The 15,683-nt window shown below is 40.5% G+C and overlaps 14 non-coding genes across 14 annotated transcripts; all 14 read left to right on the top strand.

Annotated features, from left to right (window-relative positions):
• The first annotated feature begins 2,718 nt into the window (after window positions 1-2,718).
• TRNAR-UCG (transfer RNA arginine (anticodon UCG)) lies at window positions 2,719-2,791 on the top strand. The gene has a single exon. It is a non-coding gene; the product is annotated as a tRNA-Arg (tRNA).
• An 802-nt stretch (window positions 2,792-3,593) lies between these two features.
• TRNAR-CCU (transfer RNA arginine (anticodon CCU)) lies at window positions 3,594-3,666 on the top strand. Its single transcript has one exon. It is a non-coding gene; the product is annotated as a tRNA-Arg (tRNA).
• Window positions 3,667-5,896: 2,230 nt separating this feature from the next.
• Window positions 5,897-5,969, top strand: TRNAR-UCG (transfer RNA arginine (anticodon UCG)). The gene has a single exon. It is a non-coding gene; the product is annotated as a tRNA-Arg (tRNA).
• An 803-nt stretch (window positions 5,970-6,772) lies between these two features.
• On the top strand, window positions 6,773-6,845 carry TRNAR-CCU (transfer RNA arginine (anticodon CCU)). The gene has a single exon. It is a non-coding gene; the product is annotated as a tRNA-Arg (tRNA).
• Window positions 6,846-8,365: 1,520 nt separating this feature from the next.
• TRNAR-CCU (transfer RNA arginine (anticodon CCU)) lies at window positions 8,366-8,438 on the top strand. The gene has a single exon. It is a non-coding gene; the product is annotated as a tRNA-Arg (tRNA).
• A 644-nt stretch (window positions 8,439-9,082) lies between these two features.
• On the top strand, window positions 9,083-9,155 carry TRNAR-UCG (transfer RNA arginine (anticodon UCG)). Its single transcript has one exon. It is a non-coding gene; the product is annotated as a tRNA-Arg (tRNA).
• Window positions 9,156-9,961: 806 nt separating this feature from the next.
• On the top strand, window positions 9,962-10,034 carry TRNAR-CCU (transfer RNA arginine (anticodon CCU)). Its single transcript has one exon. It is a non-coding gene; the product is annotated as a tRNA-Arg (tRNA).
• Window positions 10,035-10,678: 644 nt separating this feature from the next.
• On the top strand, window positions 10,679-10,751 carry TRNAR-UCG (transfer RNA arginine (anticodon UCG)). The gene has a single exon. It is a non-coding gene; the product is annotated as a tRNA-Arg (tRNA).
• An 804-nt stretch (window positions 10,752-11,555) lies between these two features.
• Window positions 11,556-11,628, top strand: TRNAR-CCU (transfer RNA arginine (anticodon CCU)). Its single transcript has one exon. It is a non-coding gene; the product is annotated as a tRNA-Arg (tRNA).
• A 644-nt stretch (window positions 11,629-12,272) lies between these two features.
• Window positions 12,273-12,345, top strand: TRNAR-UCG (transfer RNA arginine (anticodon UCG)). The gene has a single exon. It is a non-coding gene; the product is annotated as a tRNA-Arg (tRNA).
• Window positions 12,346-13,148: 803 nt separating this feature from the next.
• TRNAR-CCU (transfer RNA arginine (anticodon CCU)) lies at window positions 13,149-13,221 on the top strand. Its single transcript has one exon. It is a non-coding gene; the product is annotated as a tRNA-Arg (tRNA).
• A 644-nt stretch (window positions 13,222-13,865) lies between these two features.
• Window positions 13,866-13,938, top strand: TRNAR-UCG (transfer RNA arginine (anticodon UCG)). The gene has a single exon. It is a non-coding gene; the product is annotated as a tRNA-Arg (tRNA).
• Window positions 13,939-14,742: 804 nt separating this feature from the next.
• Window positions 14,743-14,815, top strand: TRNAR-CCU (transfer RNA arginine (anticodon CCU)). Its single transcript has one exon. It is a non-coding gene; the product is annotated as a tRNA-Arg (tRNA).
• A 642-nt stretch (window positions 14,816-15,457) lies between these two features.
• Window positions 15,458-15,530, top strand: TRNAR-UCG (transfer RNA arginine (anticodon UCG)). Its single transcript has one exon. It is a non-coding gene; the product is annotated as a tRNA-Arg (tRNA).
• The last annotated feature ends 153 nt before the right edge of the window (window positions 15,531-15,683 follow it).

Below are 15,683 nucleotides of genomic sequence, written 5' to 3'. Positions count from 1 at the left end.
TCTTCCTCATCATTTTTAATTTACCAAAGCAGACCGAAGTGACCTTATTGATTTGAGAGCTGCAGGATAGCGTATCATCAAATATAAACCCCAGATTACGGGCAGAGTGAACCGGGGTGGGGGGGGGGTTAAGTATCGTTGGCCACCATAATGTAGGTGGGATGGTCATTTTTTGGTTGAAGAACAGAACCTCCGTCTTGTCAGTGTTAAGTCGCAGGTGGTTCGTGGACATCCAAGAACAGATTTCGCCAAGACAGTGGCGGAAACTGGAGAGGCTGGAGTCAGAGTGATCGCTAAAAGAAAATATGAGCTGAGTATCATCAGCATAAGAGATCACTCTGACTCCACATGCCTCTACTACCTTGGCCAACGGGGCTAGGTAAACGTTGAAGAAGAAAGGACTTAACGCTGAGCCCTGCGGGACTCCGCGTACCAGAGGTTTACATTCTGATTCGAAAGGTCTGAGAAGAACCCTCTGTGATCGTCCTTGGAGGAAAGAACCCAACCACGATAGGGCGACGCCGCTCAATCCAATCTGCTCCATACGGTCAAGAAGGATTTTATGGGACACCGTATCGAAGGCGGCGGATAGGTCGAGGAGGACCAGCATGGCCTCCTCGCCCTTGGCCACACACTCTCGCACAGTCTCTGCTACTTCTAGCAGTGCGGTCTCAGTACTGAATCCAGTCCGGAAACCGGACTGGGAGTCATGCAGAAGAGAATTGGTCTCTAGGTATTCTGCTAGTTGTAGTTGGACTGCCTTTTCCAAAACCTTCGCGGGTTTTGGAAGGAGAGAAATAGGCCGATAATTACTGAATTGCGTGGGGTCGGCATCAGATTTCTTTAAGATGGGCACAAGCAAAGCTTCCTTCCAGGCTGAGGGGAATTGGCCTAGTTGTAGAGAGGCGTTCCAAATGGAAGTGAGTGGCTCTAACAGTAAGGTAGACAACTCACTCATAATTTTTGAGGGAACCGGGTCCAAAGGGGAACCAGATTTGCACTGTAATAGTAGTTTACGTGCAAGATTAGGAGTGAGATCCTTAAAGGCCACTAATGTAGGAGCAGTGTCCTGGTTAGTTGAAACCGGGGAAAGGGAAAGGTCAGGAGCTACAGCTGGAGGGAAGGAGGATGCGATTTTATCAATTTTTTCTTGAAAGAAGTCTGATAGTCCATTGCAAAGAGACTGACTGGCAAGGTTATTAGGTGTCATAGCAGGGGGTTTTACAAAATCCTTGACAATTTTAAACAGTGTTTTTACCGAATTGTCTGCGTCTTTAATTTGTGAGACAAAAAACTCTTTCATGGCCAGTTTTTTTGATTTAGTAAATTTCCTAAGGGCCGTTCTGTAGATAGTTTTTGCCTCAGAGTCATACGTAAGTCTCCATTTGCGTTCAAGTTTTTTACAATGGCTTTTTTCTTTACGTAGAGCATCTGAAAACCAAGGAGCAGATGGGCGGGATCTTGCAGATGACATAGATGTACAAGGGGCAATTTCATCGATCGCAGCCGATAAGGTCGTGTTAAACTTAGTGACACAGGCATCAATATTTCCTAAGTAAGACTCCAAAGGGCAGCTGAATATTGGCTCTAGGGTAGTGCAGGTGACCTTATGCCATTTTCTTCTATAGTCTGAACCCAGTTCCACCGGGATAGGTGCCTGAGGGATAGGAATGTTGAACGCAAGCAAAAAGTGATCGGTCCATGTAAGGGGGAGGGAAGGATGAGTAATGGTCCCTGGGAGGTTGGAAAAAATAAGGTCTAATGTGTGGCCCGCTACGTGCGTCGGACCATGGATGAGTTGCGTCAGACTCAGGCTCTGAAGAGAGTTGAGAAAACGTGCGGCTTGAGTACAGGTGGGGTCATCAACGTGGAGGTTAAAATCACCCAAAACTATGAAGTGTGGGTGCTTAAGGGATAGGTCCGTGATGACGTGCACCAGTTGTGATAGGGCAGAGGGAGAGGCTTTAGGGGGGTTGTAAACTAGGATGCCGGTAAGGTAGACTGCGGCAGAATCAGCAACAGAGAAATAAATGGCTTCAATCAGACCAATATTGGTGATTTTCTTAATAGTAATATTCAGGTGGGTTTTGAACAAGATGGCCAATCCACCTCCTTACCTATTACACGCTTCCGCTCAGAAGCTTATGTGGTATTAGGAACTTTGAAATGGTACCATTTTACTTCTGTACTCTTCAGAGTCATGTTGGTGTTCTGAAACTACAAAGTAGATTTTTAAACACCTATCTTTGTCAGATGCAACTTTGACCCGGCAGAAGATATTCCATTGGAAAAAATGATTTGAATTGGATTGGTGTAACTGTTGTTTCTAGAGGTGGTGACAGGCTTTCAGCTACTTGAATAGGGCAAGTCAGGATTCATGAAACGTATACAACCTTTGAGCGTGTGTAAATTGGCATATCCAGAAAGGAGCAGTTTTTATTACTGTCAAAACAGTTTCTCTCCACCTCTAGAAATATCCAGAGCTATGTAAAGCATACAACTGAGCTTTATTCTCATGAAGAAAGAGGTTTAAATGCAAAAAAGAAAACAAAAGCTTATCGTACTGGTGACATTCTCATTATATAGATTCCAAAAGAGTGATTTAATTGAAAGGAGCTGAAAACACACAATGGGATGTAAACCTAAATAACTATCAATATCATATTTCCCATCCTTGCATACCACCTACATTATAAAAATAATCACAGCAGGACATATGACCGCGTAGCCTAATGGATAAGGCGTCTGACTTCGTATCAGAAGATTGAGGGTTCGAGTCCCTTCGTGGTCGGTTTTTGCCAATGGTCACACAACTCAGATTTCCATTCAGAATGGAAGCAGGCTCTTCCAATACTCCTATAGCCATCATGTTCTTATTCCTAATTATTCATGAAGTGGAGTACATACTGCACAGTCATTTAGATTGCATCTTCAGCCTAAAATCTTGTTCATGTTAGTGGCATTAAGAAGTGCTTCTTTGTACACGCACGGAATATGTAATAGGGTGCAGAATTTTGACTTGACAGAATGGGTTTTTAGCTTAAGGGTGTGTAGATGAAATGCAAGGTGTGTAAGTATGTGTTCATGGAGTGCTTCAAGTGTAAAATCTGTATGATTTGTGCAGTTAAAGTGCTAATTTTGCCTACGAGAAAGAGAAGTACTACAGAAGAATTATAAAGGATTGGCACATTGGCTGCCTTTGCTGATGACACAGTTGGCTAATTTGTGAAGCATTGGTCTATTAAGTTGCAGAGTGTGGTTGAACTTGGTTAGGAGACTTGGTGCCTGTTTCTGTGTCCTGCTGAAGACAAGGACGGCTTGATACCACTGTCAAAGCCCAGTTTATTGAGAAAAGCATCCAGGAAAGAAGAAGTGTTGAGTCGAAAGTGGTTCTCCTCCAATTTCTCTCCACTTGCGCGAAATGCAGAGCCTCCATTATAGCACAGAACAGAGTGTTAAAGTTGGGGATGGAAGAGGATGAAAATGGGAAGTTTACTTATGGAGAGAACTGAGAAATGTCCTGTGTGCAGACACCAGTGTTTGACGATTGAATACATTTAAATAATGCCTCTAGACTGCAAGTGTTTATATGTGCCTCAGTGGCCTAATGGATAAGGCACTGGCCTCCTAAGCCAGGGATTGTGGGTTCGAGTCCCATCTGATGTGAAAACCAATATCCATTCTTACTTTTCCAGAAAAATTGGTATATTTATTACATGCTTCCGCTCAGAAGCTTATGTGGTATTAGGAACTTTGAAATGGTACCATTTTACTTCTGTACTCTTCAGAGTCATGTTGGTGTTCTGAAACTACAAAGTAGATTCTTAAACACCTATCTTTGTCAGATGCAACTTTGACCCGGCAGAAGATATTCCTTTGGAAAAAATGATTTGAATTGGATTGGTGTAACTGTTGTTTCTAGAGGTGGTGACAGGCTTTCAGCTACTTGAATAGGGCAAGTCAGGATTCATGAAACGTATACAACCGTTGAGCGTGTGTAAATTGGCATATCCAGAAAGGAGCAGTTTTTACTACTGTCAAAACAGTTTCTCTCCACCTCTAGAAATATCCAGAGCTATGTAAAGCATACAACTGAGCTTTATTCTCATGAAGAAAGAGGTTTAAATGCAAAAAAGAAAACAAAAGCTTATCGTACTGGAGACATTTTCATTATATAGATTCCAAAAGAGTGCTTTAATTGAAAGGAGCTGAAAACACACAATGGGATGTAAACCTAAATAACTATCAATATCATATTTCCCATCCTTTCATACCACCTACATTATAAAAATAAGCACAGAAGGACATATGACCGCGTGGCCTAATGGATAAGGCGACTGACTTTGGATCAGAAGATTGAGGGTTCGAGTCCCTTCGTGGTCGGTTTTTGCCAATGGTCACACAACTCAGATTTCCTTTCAGAATGGAAGCAGGCTCTTCCAATACTCTTATAGCCATCATGTTCTCATTCCTAATTATTCATGAAGTGGAGTACATACTGCACAGTCATTTAGATTGCATCTTCAGCCTAAAAACTTGTTCATGTTAGTGGCATTAAGAAGTGCTTCTATGTACACGCACGGAATATGTAATAGGGTTGCAGAATTTTGACTTGACAGAATGGGTTTTTAGCTTAAGGGTGTGTAGATGAAATGCAAGGTGTGTAAGTATGTGTCCATGGAGTGCTTCAAGTATAAAATCTGTATGATTTGTGCAGTTAAAGTGCTAATTTTGCCTACGAGAAAGAAAAGTACTACAGAAGAATTATAAAGGATTGGCACATTGGCTGCCTTTGCTGATGACACAGTTGGCTAATTTGCAAAGCATTGGTATATTAAGTTGCAGAGTGTGGTTGAACTTGGTTAGGAGACTTGGTGCCTGTTTCTGTGTCCTGCTGAAGTCAAGGACGGCTTGATACCACTGTCAAAGCCCATTTTATTGAGAAAAACATCCAGGAAAGAAGAAGTGTTGAGTCGAAAGTGGTTCTCCTCCAATTTCTCTCCACTTGCTCGAAATGCAGAGAGTCCATTATAGCACAGAACAGAGTGTTAAAGTCGGGGATGGAAGAGGATGAAAATGGGAAGTTTACTTATGGAGAGAACTGAGAAATGTCCTGTGTGCAGACACCAGTGTTTGACGATTGAATGCATTTAAATAATGCCTCTAGACTGCAAGTGTTTCTTTGTGCCTCAGTGGCCTAATGGATGAGGCACTGGCCTCCTAAGTCAGGGATTGTGGGTTCGAGTCCCATCTGAGGTGAAAACCAATATCCACTCTTACTTTTCCAGAAAAATTGATATATTTATTACATGCTTCCGCTCAGAAGCTTATGTGGTATTAGGAACTGGTACCATTTTACTTCTGTACTCTTCAGAGTCATGTTGGTGTTCTGAAACTACAAAGTAGATTTTTAAACACCTATCTTTGTCAGATGCAACTTTGACCCGGCAGAAGATATTCCTTTGGAAAAAATGATTTGAATTGGATTGGTGTAACTGTTGTTTCTAGAGGTGGTGACAGGCTTTCAGCTACTTGAATAGGGCAAGTCAGGATTCATGAAACGTATACAACCTTTGAGCGTGTGTAAATTGGCATATCCAGAAAGGAGCAGTTTTTACTACTGTCAAAACAGTTTCTCTCCACCTCTAGAAATATCCAGAGCTATGTAAAGCATACAACTGAGCTTTATTCTCATGAAGAAAGAGGTTTAAATGCAAAAAAGAAAACAAAAGCTTATCGTACTGGTGACATTTTCATTATATAGATTCCAAAAGAGTGCTTTAATTGAAAGGAGCTGAAAACACACAATGGGATGTAAACCTAAATAACTATCAATATCATATTTCCCATCCTTGCATACCACCTACATTATAAAAATAAGCACAGCAGGACATATGACCGCGTGGCCTAATGGATAAGGCGTCTGACTTCGTATCAGAAGATTGAGGGTTCGAGTCCCTTCGTGGTTGGTTTTTGCCAATGGTCACACAACTCAGATTTCCATTCAGAATGGAAGCAGGCTCTTCCAATACTCCTATAGCCATCATGTTCTTATTCCTAATTATTCATGAAGTGGAGTACATACTGCACAGTCATTTAGATTGCATCTTCAGCCTAAAATCTTGTTCATGTTAGTGGCATTAAGAAGTGCTTCTATGTACACGCACAGAATATGTAATAGGGTTGCAGAATTTTGACTTGACAGAATGGGTTTTTAGCTTAAGGGTGTGTAGATGAAATGCAAGGTGTGTAAGTATGTGTTCATGGAGTGCTTCAAGTGTAAAATCTGTATGATTTGTGCAGTTAAAGTGCTAATTTTGCCTACGAGAAAGAGAAGTACTACAGAAGAATTATAAAGGATTGGCACATTGGCTGCCTTTGCTGATGACACAGTTGGCTAATTTGTGAAGCATTGGTCTATTAAGTTGCAGAGTGTGGTTGAACTTGGTTAGGAGACTTGGTGCCTGTTTCTGTGTCCTGCTGAAGACAAGGACGGCTTGATACCACTGTCAAAGCCCAGTTTATTGAGAAAAGCATCCAGGAAAGAAGAAGTGTTGAGTCGAAAGTGGTTCTCCTCCAATTTCTCTCCACTTGCGCGAAATGCAGAGCCTCCATTATAGCACAGAACAGAGTGTTAAAGTTGGGGATGGAAGAGGATGAAAATGGGAAGTTTACTTATGGAGAGAACTGAGAAATGTCCTGTGTGCAGACACCAGTGTTTGACGATTGAATACATTTAAATAATGCCTCTAGACTGCAAGTGTTTATATGTGCCTCAGTGGCCTAATGGATAGGGCACTGGCCTCCTAAGCCAGGGATTTTGGGTTCGAGTCCCATCTGAGGTGAAAACCAATATCCATTCTTACTTTTCCAGAAAAATTGGTATATTTATTACATGCTTCCGCTCAGAAGCTTATGTGGTATTAGGAACTTTGAAATGGTACCATTTTACTTCTGTACTCTTCAGAGTCATGTTGGTGTTCTGAAACTACAAAGTATATTCTTAAACACCTATCTTTGTCAGATGCAACTTTGACCCGGCAGAAGATATTCCTTTGGAAAAAATGATTTGAATTCGATTGGTGTAACTGTTGTTTCTAGAGGTGGTGACAGGCTTTCAGCTACTTGAATAGGGCAAGTCAGGATTCATGAAATGTATACAACCTTTGAGCGTGTGTAAATTGGCATATCCAGAAAGGAACAGTTTTTACTACTGTCAAAACAGTTTCTCTCCACCTCTAGAAATATCCAGAGCTATGGAAAGCATACAACTGAGCTTTATTCTCATGAAGAAAGAGGTTTAAATGCAAAAAAGAAAACAAAAGCTTATCGTACTGGAGACATTTTCATTATATAGATTCCAAAAGAGTGCTTTAATTGAAAGGAGCTGAAAACACACAATGGGATGTAAACCTAAATAACTATCAATATCATATTTCCCATCCTTTCATACCACCTACATTATAAAAATAAGCACAGAAGGACATATGACCGCGTGGCCTAATGGATAAGGCGACTGACTTTGGATCAGAAGATTGAGGGTTCGAGTCCCTTCATGGTCGGTTTTTGCCAATGGTCACACAACTCTGATTTCCTTTCAGAATGGAAGCAGGCTCTTCCAATACTCTTATAGCCATCCTGTTCTCATTCCTAATTATTCATGAAGTGGAGTACATACTGCACAGTCATTTAGATTGCATCTTCAGCCTAAAAACTTGTTCATGTTAGTGGCATTAAGAAGTGCTTCTATGTACACGCACAGAATATGTAATAGGGTTGCAGAATTTTGACTTGACAGAATGGGTTTTTAGCTTAAGGGTGTGTAGATGAAATGCAAGGTGTGTAAGTATGTGTCCATGGAGTGCTTCAAGTATAAAATCTGTATGATTTGTGCAGTTAAAGTGCTAATTTTGCCTACGAGAAAGAAAAGTACTACAGAAGAATTATAAAGGATTGGCACATTGGCTGCCTTTGCTGATGACACAGTTGGCTAATTTGCAAAGCATTGGTATATTAAGTTGCAGAGTGTGGTTGAACTTGGTTAGTAGACTTGGTGCCTGTTTCTTTGCCCTGCTGAAGACAAGGACGGCTTGATACCACTGTCAAAGCCCAGTTTATTGAGAAAAGCATCCAGGAAAGAAGAAGTGTTGAGTCGAAAGTGGTTCTCCTCCAATTTCTCTCCACTTGCTCGAAATGCAGAGCCTCCATTATAGCACAGAACAGAGTGTTAAAGTTGGGCATGGAAGAGGATGAAAATGGGAAGTTTACTTATGGAGAGAACTGAGAAATGTCCTGTGTGCAGACACCAGTGTTTGACTGTTGAATACATTTAAATAATGCCTCTAGACTGCAAGTGGTTATCTGTGCCTCAGTGGCCTAATGGATAAGGCACTGGCCTCCTAAGCCAGGGATTGTGGGTTCGAGTCCCATCTGAGGTGAAAACCAATATCCACTCTTACTTTTCCAGAAAAATTGATATATTTATTACATGCTTCCGCTCAAAAGCTTATGAGGTATTAGGAACTTTGAAATGGTACCATTTTACTTCTGTACTCTTCAGCGTCATGTTGGTGTTCTGAAACTACAAAGTAGATTTTTTAACACCTATCTTTGTCGGATACAACTTTGACCCGTCAGAAGATATTACTTTGGAAAAAATGATTTGAATTGGATTGGTGTAACTGTTGTTTCTAGAGGTGGTGACAGGCTTTCAGCTACTTGAATAGGGTAAGTCAGGATTCATGAAACGTATACAACCTTTGAGCGTGTGTAAATTGGCATATCCAGAAAGGAGCAGTTTGTACTACTGTCAAAACAGTTTCTCTCCACTTCTGGAAATATCCAGAGCTATGTAAAGCATACAACTGAGCTTTAATCTCATGAAGAAAGAGGTTTAAATGCAAAAAAGAAAACAAAAGCTTATCGTACTGGTGACATTCTCATTATATAGATTCCAAAAGAGTGCTTTAATTGAAAGGAGCTGAAAAAACACAATGGGATGTAAACCTAAATAACTATCAATATCATATTTCCCATCCTTGCATACCACCTACATTATAAAAATAAGCACAGTAGGACATATGACCGCGTGGCCTAATGGATAAGGTGTCTGACTTCGGATCAGAAGATTGAGGGTTCGAGTCCCTTCGTGGTCGTTTTTTGCAAAAGTGGTCACACAACTCAGCTTTCCATTCAGAATGGAAGCAGGCTCTTCCAATACTCTTATAGCCATCATGTTCTCATTCCTAATTATCCATGAAGTGGAGTACATACTGCACAGTCATTTAGATTGCATCTTCAGCCTAAAATCTTGTCCATGTTAGTGGCATTAAGAAGTGCTTCTATGTACACGCACTGAATATGTAATAGGGTTGCAGAATTTTGACTTGACAGAATGGGTTTTTAGCTTAAGGGTGTGTAGATGAAATGCAAGGTGTGTAAGTATGTGTTCATGGAGTGCTTCAAGTGTAAAAATCTGTATGATTTGTGCAGTTAAAGTGCTAATTTTGCCTACGAGAAAGAAAAGTACTACAGAAGAATTATAAAGGATTGGCACATTGGCTGCCTTTGCTGATGACACAGTTGGCTAATTTGCAAAGCATTGGTATATTAAGTTGCAGAGTGTGGTTGAACTTGGTTAGTAGACTTGGTGCCTGTTTCTTTGCCCTGCTGAAGACAAGGACGGCTTGATACCACTGTCAAAGCCCAGTTTATTGAGAAAAGCATCCAGGAAAGAAGAAGTGTTGAGTCGAAAGTGGTTCTCCTCCAATTTCTCTCCACTTGCTCGAAATGCAGAGCCTCCATTATAGCACAGAACAGAGTGTTAAAGTTGGGCATGGAAGAGGATGAAAATGGGAAGTTTACTTATGGAGAGAACTGAGAAATGTCCTGTGTGCAGACACCAGTGTTTGACAGTTGAATACATTTAAATAATGCCTCTAGACCGCAAGTGGTTATCTGTGCCTCAGTGGCCTAATGGATAAGGCACTGGCCTCCTAAGCCAGGGATTGTGGGTTCGAGTCCCATCTGAGGTGAAAACCAATATCCACTCTTACTTTTCCAGAAAAATTGATATATTTATTACATGCTTCCGCTCAAAAGCTTATGAGGTATTAGGAACTTTGAAATGGTACCATTTTACTTCTGTACTCTTCAGCGTCATGTTGGTGTTCTGAAACTACAAAGTAGATTTTTAAACACCTATCTTTGTCGGATACAACTTTGACCCGTCAGAAGATATTACTTTGGAAAAAATGATTTGAATTGGATTGGTGTAACTGTTGTTTCTAGAGGTGGTGACAGGCTTTCAGCTACTTGAATAGGGTAAGTCAGGATTCATGAAACGTATACAACCTTTGAGCGTGTGTAAATTGGCATATCCAGAAAGGAGCAGTTTGTACTACTGTCAAAACAGTTTCTCTCCACTTCTGGAAATATCCAGAGCTATGTAAAGCATACAACTGAGCTTTAATCTCATGAAGAAAGAGGTTTAAATGCAAAAAAGAAAACAAAAGCTTATCGTACTGGTGACATTCTCATTATATAGATTCCAAAAGAGTGCTTTAATTGAAAGGAGCTGAAAAAACACAATGGGATGTAAACCTAAATAACTATCAATATCATATTTCCCATCCTTGCATACCACCTACATTATAAAAATAAGCACAGTAGGACATATGACCGCGTGGCCTAATGGATAAGGTGTCTGACTTCGGATCAGAAGATTGAGGGTTCGAGTCCCTTCGTGGTCGGTTTTTGCCAATGGTCACACAACTCAGCTTTCCATTCAGAATGGAAGCAGGCTCTTCCAATACTCTTATAGCCATCATGTTCTCATTCCTAATTATTCATGAAGTGGAGTACATACTGCACAGTCATTTAGATTGCATCTTCAGCCTAAAATCTTGTCCATGTTAGTGGCATTAAGAAGTGCTTCTATGTACACGCACTGAATATGTAATAGGGTTGCAGAATTTTGACTTGACAGAATGGGTTTTTAGCTTAAGGGTGTGTAGATGAAATGCAAGGTGTGTAAGTATGTGTTCATGGAGTGCTTCAAGTGTAAAAATCTGTATGATTTGTGCAGTTAAAGTGCTAATTTTGCCTACGAGAAAGAAAAGTACTACAGAAGAATTATAAAGGTTTTGCACATTGGCTGCCTTTGCTGATGACACAGTTGGCTAATTTGTAAAGCATTGGTCTATTAAGTTGCAGAGTGTGGTTGAACTTGGTTAGCAGACTTGGTGCCTGTTTCTGTGTCCTGCTGAAGACAAGGACGGCTTGATACCACTGTCAAAGCCCAGTTTATTGAGAAAAGCATCCAGGAAAGAAGAAGTGTTGAGTCGAAAGTGGTTCTCCTCCAATTTCTCTCCACTTGCGCGAAATGCAGAGCCTCCATTATAGCACAGAACAGAGTGTTAAAGTCGGGGATGGAAGAGGATGAAAATGGGAAGTTTACTTATGGAGAGAACTGAGAAATGTCCTGTGTGCAGACACCAGTGTTTGACGATTGAATACATTTAAATAATGCCTCTAGACTGCAAGTGTTCATCTGTGCCTCAGTGGCCTAATGGATAAGGCACTGGCCCCCTAAGCCAGGGATTGTGGGTTCGAATCCCATCTGAGGTGAAAACCAATATCCACTATTACTTTTCTAGAAAAATTTATATATTTAATACATGCTTCCGCTCAGAAGCTTATGAGGTATTAGGAACTTTGAAATGGTACCATTTTACTTCTGTACTCTCCGGACTCATGTTGGTGTTCTGAAACTACAAAGTAGATTTTTAAACACCTATCTTTGTCAGATGCAACTTTGACCCGGCAGAAGATATTCCTTTGGAAAAAATGATTTGAATCGGATTGGTGTAACTGTTGTTTCTAGAGGTGGTGACAGGCTTTCAGCCACTTGAATAGGGCAAGGCAGGATTCATGAAACGTATACAACCTTTGAGCGTGTGTAAATTGACATATCCAGAAAGGAGCAGTTTGTACTACTGTCAAAACAGTTTCTCTCCACTTCTGGAAATATCCAGAGCTATGTAAAGCATACAACTGAGCTTTAATCTCATAAAGAAAGAGGTTTAAATGCAAAAAAGAAAACAAAAGCTTATCGTACTGGTGACATTTTCATTATATAGATTCCAAAAGAGTGCTTTAATTGAAAGGAGCTGAAAACACGCAATGGGATGTAAACCTAAATAACTATCAATATCATATTTCCCATCCTTGCATACCACCTACATTATAAAAATCAGCACAGCAGGACATATGACCGCGTGGCCTAATGGATAAGGTGTCTGACTTCGGATCAGAAGATTGAGGGTTCGAGTCCCTTCGTGGTCGGTTTTTGCCAATGGTCACACAACTCAGCTTTCCATTCAGAATGGAAGCAGGCTCTTCCAATACTCTTATAGCCATCATGTTCTCATTCCTAATTATTCATGAAGTGGAGTACATACTGCACAGTCATTTAGATTGCATCTTCAGCCTAAAATCTTGTCCATGTTAGTGGCATTAAGAAGTGCTTCTATGTACACGCACTGAATATGTAATAGGGTTGCAGAATTTTGACTTGACAGAATGGGTTTTTAGCTTAAGGGTGTGTAGATGAAATGCAAGGTGTGTAAGTATGTGTTCCGGGAGTGCTTCAAGTATAAAAATCTGTATGATTGTGCAGTTAAAGTGCTAATTTTGCCTACGAGAAAGAAAAGTACTACAGAAGAATTATAAAGGTTTTGCACATTGGCTGCCTTTGCTGATGACACAGTTGGCTAATTTGTAAAGCATTGGTCTATTAAGTTGCAGAGTGTGGTTGAACTTGGTTAGCAGACTTGGTGCCTGTTTCTGTGTCCTGCTGAAGACAAGGACGGCTTGATACCACTGTCAAAGCCCAGTTTATTGAGAAAAGCATCCAGGAAAGAAGAAGTGTTGAGTCGAAAGTGGTTCTCCTCCAATTTCTCTCCACTTGCGCGAAATGCAGAGCCTCCATTATAGCACAGAACAGAGTGTTAAAGTCGGGGATGGAAGAGGATGAAAATGGGAAGTTTACTTATGGAGAGAACTGAGAAATGTCCTGTGTGCAGACACCAGTGTTTGACAATTGAATACATTTAAATAATGCCTCTAGACTGCAAGTGTTCATCTGTGCCTCAGTGGCCTAATGGATAAGGCACTGGCCTCCTAAGCCAGGGATTGTGGGTTCGAGTCCCATCTGAGGTGAAAACCAATATCCACTATTACTTTTCTAGAAAAATTTATATATTTATTACATGCTTCCGCTCAGAAGCTTATGAGGTATTAGGAACTTTGAAATGGTACCATTTTACTTCTGTACTCTCCGGACTCATGTTGGTGTTCTGAAACTACAAAGTAGATTTTTAAACACCTATCTTTGTCAGCTGCAACTTTGACCCGGCAGAAGATATTCCTTTGGAAAAAATGATTTGAATTGGATTGGTGTAACTGTTGTTTCTAGAGGTGGTGACAGGCTTTCAGCTACTTGAATAGGGCAAGGCAGGATTCATGAAACGAATACAACCTTTGAGCGTGTGTAAATTGGCATATCCAGAAAGGAGCAGTTTGTACTACTGTCAAAACAGTTTCTCTCCACTTCTGGAAATATCCAGAGCTATGTAAAGCATACAACTGAGCTTTAATCTCATGAAGAACGAGGTTTAAATGCAAAAAAGAAAACAAAAGCTTATCGTACTGGTGACATTCTCATTATATAGATTCCAAAAGAGTGCTTTAATTGAAAGGAGCTGAAAAAACACAATGGGATGTAAACCTAAATAACTATCAATATCATATTTCCCATCCTTGCATACCACCTACATTATAAAAATAAGCACAGCAGAACATATGACCGCGTGGCCTAATGGATAAGGTGTCTGACTTCGGATCAGAAGGTTGAGGGTTCGAGTCCCTTCGTGGTCGCTTTTTGCCAATGGACACACAACTCAGCTTTCCGTTCAGAATGGAAGCAGGCTCTTCCAATACTCTTATAGCCATCATGTTCTCATTCCTAATTATTCATGAAGTGGAGTACATACTGCGCAGTCATTTAGATTTCATCTTCAGCCTAAAATCTTGTCCATGTTAGTGGCATTAAGAAGTGCTTCTATGTACACGCACTGAATATGTAATAGGGTTGCAGAATTTTGACTTGACCGAATGGGTTTTTAGCTTAAGGGTGTGTAGATGAAATGCAAGGTGTGTAAGTATGTGTTCATGGAGTGCTTCAAGTGTAAAAATCTGTATGGTTTGTGCAGTTAAAGTGCTAATTTTGCCTACGAGAAAGAAAAGTACTACAGAAGAATTATAAAGGATTGGCACATTGGCTGCCTTTGCTGATGACACAGTTGGCTAATTTGTAAAGCATTGGTCTATTAAGTTGCAGAGTGTGGTTGAACTTGGTTAGGAGACTTGGTGCCTGTTTCTGTATCCTGCTGAAGACAAGGACGGCTTGATACCACTGTCAAAGCCCAGTTTATTGAGAAAAGCATCCAGGAAAGAAGAAGTGTTGAGTCGAAAGTGGTTCTCCTCCAATTTCTCTCCACTTGCTCGAAATGCAGAGCCTCCATTATAGCACAGAACAGAGTGTTAAAGTCGGGGATGGAAGAGGATGAAAATGGGAAGTTTACTTATGGAGAGAACTGAGAAATGTCCTGTGTGCAGACACCAGTGTTTGACAATTGAATACATTTGAATTATGCCTCTAGACTGCAAGTGTTCATCTGTGCCTCAGTGGCCTAATGGATAAGGCACTGGCCTCCTAAGCCAGGGATTGTGGGTTTGAGTCCCATCTGAGGTGAAAACCAATATCCACTATTGCTTTTCTAGAAAAATTTATATATTTATTACATGCTTCCGCTCAGAAGCTTATGAGGTATTAGGAACTTTGAAATGGTACCATTTTACTTCTGTACTCTCCGGACTCATGTTGGTGTTCTGAAACTACAAAGTAGATTTTTAAACACCTATCTTTGTCAGATGCAACTTTGACCCAGCAGAAGATATTCCTTTGGAAAAAATGATTTGAATTGGATTGGTGTAACTGTTGTTTCTAGAGGTGGTGACAGGCTTTCAGCTACTTGAATAGGGCAAATCAGGATTCATGAAACACATACAACCTTTGAGCGTGTGTAAATTGGGATATCCAGAAAGGAGCAGTTTGTACTACTGTCAAAACAGTTTCTCTCCACTTCTGGAAATATCCAGAGCTATGTGAGCATACAACTGATCTTTAATCTCATTAAGAAAGAGGTTTAAATGCAAAAAAGAAAACAAAAGCTTATCGTACTGGTGACATTCTCATTATATAGATTCCAAAAGAGTGTTTAATTGAAAGGAGCTGAAAAAACACAATGGGATGTAAACCTAAATAACTATGAATATCATATTTTCCATCCTTGCATACCACCTACATTATAAAAATAAGCACAGCAGGACATATAACTGCGTGGCCTAATGGATAAGGCGTCTGACTTCGGATCAGAAGATTGAGGGTTCGAGTCCCTTCGTGGTCGGTTTTTGCCAATGGTCACACAACTCAGCTTTCCGTTCAGAATGGAAGCAGGCTCTTCCAATACTCTTATAGCCATCATGTTCACATTCCTAATTATTCATGAAGTGGAGTACATACTGCACAGTCATTTAGATTGCATCTTCAGCCTAAAATC

Source organism: Lissotriton vulgaris, chromosome 5 (genome assembly GCF_964263255.1).
Source record: "Lissotriton vulgaris chromosome 5, aLisVul1.2, whole genome shotgun sequence".
Lineage (NCBI taxonomy): Eukaryota > Metazoa > Chordata > Amphibia > Caudata > Salamandridae > Lissotriton > Lissotriton vulgaris.
This window is presented reverse-complemented; position numbering and strand designations above follow the sequence as displayed.